At 36.9% G+C, this 5,306-nt stretch overlaps 1 long non-coding RNA gene across 1 annotated transcript in view; it reads left to right on the top strand.

Moving 5' to 3' along the window:
- Nucleotides 1-2,349: 2,349 nt before the first annotated feature.
- LOC138356492 (uncharacterized) overlaps nucleotides 2,350-5,306 on the top strand; it is a 5,412-nt gene continuing 2,455 nt past the window's right edge. The window contains exons 1-2 of the long non-coding RNA XR_011224474.1: nucleotides 2,350-2,425; nucleotides 4,047-4,153. This is a non-coding gene — a long non-coding RNA (uncharacterized lncRNA). The remainder of the gene's footprint in view (nucleotides 2,426-4,046; nucleotides 4,154-5,306) is intronic.

Genomic DNA, 5,306 nt, shown 5'->3' with positions numbered 1-5,306 from the left:
TGGACTAATATAACAGCTCCCCTTACATCTGGGGTAATTTATGACAGAACAACTGACCACTATCCTACTTTCCTCATAGCAAACATTGACACATCACCACCAGAAACCAAAAAACTTTCATTCAGGCTACATAGTGAATCAGCTTTAGGCAATCTCTCTAATGCACTTCACAATATTAACTGGGAATCTGAATTTAATAATTCACAGGATATAAACTCATCAACTAACCTCTTTCTCTACAAAACTCTAAGCCTCTACAACACTCACTGTCCCCTCCTTACCAAACAAGTAACTGATAAAAGAAAAAATAACCCGTGGCTCACAAGTGGCATAATTAAATCAATCAACAAAAAACATGAATACGAAAAGAAATTTAGGAGTGGCCTAATTCCAATGGAAGTAGTTAAAAGGTACTCGTCAGTGCTTACCAGTATCATAAGAAAAGCAAAACTTTCATATTATGAGACTAGATTCAAAGAAGCAAAAGGCAACATGAAAAGCACATGGAATACCATCTCTAACATCCTGGGAACTAAACAACACTCCCACAACCAGATAACACTCTCTAAGGATGGCCTTACACTGTCATCTGACTTAGAAATGGCGAATGAATTTAATAGCTTCTTTTCATCGATTGGTGCTAACCTTGCAAGTAAAATCCCACAGACTCAGACACATATCAACACATATCTCTCAGGCAGCTATCCAAACTCTCTTCTCCTCTCACCAGTCAGCCCGTCAGATGTTGTGTCCATCATACATTCACTAAAAACCAAAGCTGGGAACATCAGTGAAATCCCATCCATTGTATACAAGAGCGCCTCCCATATGCCCTTGCACCACCTATAGCTCTGCTGTTCAACAAATCCCTTGAGTGTCATACATTCCCTGATATCCTTAAAAACGCAAGAGTAACGCCAGTTCATAAAGGAGCTAGTGGATTATGTTGCATCTCTGCTTGCCTTGATGACTGAAAGAAAGCTTAAAGGGCTTGAAAACTTGCAGAACGAAGCCTTGAAGATAATCCTTGGATGTCCCTAGTACCACAAAGATACTTAACATGAGGAAGGAACTTAATATTAACTTAATAATAGAATATGAGTGCATATTCTACTGCATTACTATTTGTAATGATCCTCATATTGTGCTTCAGTAATCCAATGTATAACCCTGAGATGTTTTCCTAATTGTACTTAGGATTCCTTGTTCATTATTGTGTATTGTTCTGATCTGCTTTTGTGTCAAATTCTTGCATCGTACCTGTAAACAATTTTTTGACAATTTTACTGTAATTATCCTACTTAAAATCATCTGTACTTGTAAAGTAAAGCTGTAATGTACCTGTTAAACACTTTTTATCAATTTTACATTTAATTATTTCTCTAAAACTCTGTTTAAGAATTTGCTCAAAGATTAGTTTAAGGACTTGCCCGAAACTCTATATATGCAAGCTAGTGGTTTTACAAGATTATAATTCTAACTTAAGCTCTATGTTGTGTCTTAACCCCCCAATGTACGTTCTTGTATATATATAAATAAATAAAATAAATAAATAACGAGGGATCGAGGCATTAATGCGCAGTACGTGCTTCCCTCATCTGTGACGTCACAGCGCCATCTGACGACAGCATAAACACAGGCGGCCATTTTATGTTCCACCAAGATTAAAAAAAAAAAAATAATTTTGCCCCGAGGGGCGAGTTTATTGGGCAGCGCCCAATGTGTTCGCAATAGAATGTTCTACAAGAACATGTATAAAATAAGTGACACAGAGATTATTGATGTGTGTATTTGTGTGGGTGATTATAAATATGCATGTGTATGTATATATGTATACGTATATATATATATATATATATATATGTACATGTATGTATGAGAGTGTGTACATGTATATATAACATTAATAATTTTGTAACTAGCGTCAAAAATTGTTATTTGCTTAGCTAAACAAACTAGAGAGTTCAGTTCCTGAACCCATTATGTGCCTCTGTAATCCTTTACACCACCGCCCACGGGATGGGTATGGGGTGCATAATAAAGAAAGATATTGAAATAATAAGGGTATGAAATGTATCAACATAAAACATTAATGTTAATGGCCATCAGGTAAAATCAGGTTATTATTTGTAAAGAATTTAAATGAGTTAAACTAAATACGAACTTAATATGTTTTGCTAACGCAAAAATATATTCCCGAGGTATTGTAATTGCAAATAAATATTTAATACAATTATTTGTATCATTTTTTTTATTTTAGATTTCCGTATTGCTTGATAATATATAATAGCGTTTAGATAATGCTAGCGCTGGACATTCTTTAGGCTCGTTGCATGTTGTGGTAGTCGCCGCCATTTTAAAACCGTGTCGAGAGGGACGGCTGCTGGCTTATCCACAAAATCCTGCTGCATCTTCAATAGTTAAGGTAACTGTTTTCTTTTATTTGCTCTTAGACATGTGTAGTATATATATAAGCTTGTGGTGGTAGGCTGGATGGTGTGTTGATGGCCCTGGAGGCGTGTTGATGGCCTGGAGGCGTGTTGATGGCCCTGGCTGGATGGTGTGTTGATGGCCCTGGAGGTGTGTTGATGGTGGTGTTGTGTTGATGGCCCTGGAGGTGTGTTGATGGTGGTGTTGTGTTGATGGCCCTGGAGGTGTGTTGATGGTGGTGTTGTGTTGATGGCCCTGGAGGTGTGTTGATGGCCCTGGAGGTGTGTTGATGGTGGTGTTGTGTTGATGGCCCTGGAGGTGTGTTGATGGTGGTGTTGTGTTGATGGCCCTGGAGGTGTGTTGATGGTGGTGTTGTGTTGATGGCCCTGGAGGTGTGTTGATGGTGGTGTTGTGTTGATGGCCCTGGAGGTGTGTTGATGGTGGTGTTGTGTTGATGGCCCTGGAGGTGTGTTGATGGTGGTGTTGTGTTGATGGCCCTGGAGGTGTGTTGATGGTGGTGTTGTGTTGATGGCCCTGGAGGTGTGTTGATGGTGGTGTTGTGTTGATGGCCCTGGAGGTGTGTTGATGGTGGTGTTGTGTTGATGGCCCTGGAGGTGTGTTGATGGTGGTGTTGTGTTGATGGCCCTGGAGGTGTGTTGATGGTGGTGTTGTGTTGATGGCCCTGGAGGTGTGTTGATGGTGGTGTTGTGTTGATGGCCCTGGAGGTGTGTTGATGGTGGTGTTGTGTTGATGGCCCTGGAGGTGTGTTGATGGTGGTGTTGTGTTGATGGCCCTGGAGGTGTGTTGATGGTGGTGTTGTGTTGATGGCCCTGGAGGTGTGTTGATGGTGGTGTTGTGTTGATGGCCCTGGAGGTGTGTTGATGGTGGTGTTGTGTTGATGGCCCTGGAGGTGTGTTGATGGTGGTGTTGTGTTGATGGCCCTGGAGGCGTGTTGATGGCCCTGGAGGTGTGTTGGTGGCCCTAGCTGGAGGTGTGTTGATGGCCCTATATATTATATTAGTAATATCAGAGGTCCCAGGACAATTATTGTGCATGTGTAGTATGTATATTTATGTAGTATATTTGGCATATTTAATGGCATTTAGTTAAGGCCACTTAGTGGCATGTCTCTGCACCGTTTCCAGTTTGTTGATATGCTTTCTAAGATATGGGCACCATACAACTGCTGCATACTCCAACTTTGGTGTAACAAAAATTGTGAACAATTTCAAAATTTTCAAAATTTCAATTTCAAAATTTCAAAAAATGCATTTTTATATCATTAGTATTGAATAATAATAATGCAAATAATTGACTTATAAATGATGTACAATTAATTGGTAGGTGATATTATATTATTAATATTTTTTCATTCTTGCAAAGCCATTAACATGTTAATATAAACTTGATCACCTTCCACTTATTTTCTCATGTGCTACCTACATGTACAAAACCTTATTCCTAAATGCATATTTTGTTCTGAAACTTGTCCTTTATATGTTGTGTATCACCATCTCTGGAGAGTTTTATCTGATTGATGTATAAATTACTTTTAATTTTACAGAATATTATTGTTATACTGAATTTATTATTATATAAATAACTTAATTTTACAGAATCATCTATCAACGCACATCCACAAGTTGAGGAGGAGGATGTGACCTTCCAGATTTCTCAAGTACTGAAACATAGACCAAACAGGCCTGGTGGATCTAGGTACAAGGTAAAATAATTTAAATTTTTTTTTTTTTTTCCTAATTGTCCGATATATATATATATATATATATATATATATATATATATATATATATATATATATATATATATATATATATATATGTCGTACCTAGTAGCCAGAACGCACTTCTCAGCCTACTATGCAAGGCCAAATTTGCCTAATAAGCCAAGTTTTCCTGAATTAATATATTTTCTATAATTTTTTTCTTATGAAATGATAAAGCTACCCATTTCATTATGTATGAGGTTAATGTTTTTTTATTGGAGTTAAAATTAACGTAGATATATGACCGAACCTAACCAACCCTACCTAACCTAACCTAACCTATCTTTATAGGTTAGGTTAGGTTAGGTAGTAGAGAAAGTTAGGTTAGGTTAGGTAGGTTAGGTAGTCGAAAAACAATTAATTCATGAAAACTTGGCTTATTAGGCAAATCGGGCCTTGCATAGTAGGCTGAGAAGCGAGTTCTGGCTACTAGGTACGACATATATATATATATATATATATATATATATATATATATATATATATATATATATATATATATATATATATATATATATATATATATATATAGTGTGTGTGTGTGTGTCGTACCTAGTAGCCAGAACGCACATCTCAGCCTACTATACAAGGCCCGGTTTTCCTAATAAGCCAAGTTTTCATGAATTAATGTTTTTTCGACTACCTAACCTAACATTTTCAGCTACCTAACCTAACTTATAAAGATAGTTTAGGTAGGGTTGGTTAGGTTCGGTCATATATCTATATTAATTTTAACTCCAATAAAAAAAGAATTGACCTCATACATAATGAAATGGATAGCTTTATCATTTCATAAGAAAAAAAATAGAGAAAATATATTAATTAATGAAAACTTGGCTTATTAGGCAAATCGGGCCTTGCATAGTAGGCTGAAAAGTGCATTCTGGCTACTAGGTACGACATATATATATATATATATATATATATATATATATATATATATAGTTATAGTTAGTGTGTGTGTAAATACCTAAGTGTAGTTACAGGATGAGACCGTCTTCCCAGCACTCTTTGTCATATAACGCTTTGAAACTACTGACAGTCTTGGCCTCCACCACCTTCTCACCTAACTTGTTCCAACCGTCTACCACGC

Source organism: Procambarus clarkii, chromosome 72 (assembly GCF_040958095.1).
Source record: "Procambarus clarkii isolate CNS0578487 chromosome 72, FALCON_Pclarkii_2.0, whole genome shotgun sequence".
NCBI classification, from domain to species: Eukaryota; Metazoa; Arthropoda; class Malacostraca; order Decapoda; family Cambaridae; genus Procambarus; species Procambarus clarkii.
The sequence above is the reverse complement of the archived record's forward strand: the minus strand, read 5'-3'. Positions and strand labels throughout refer to the sequence as shown.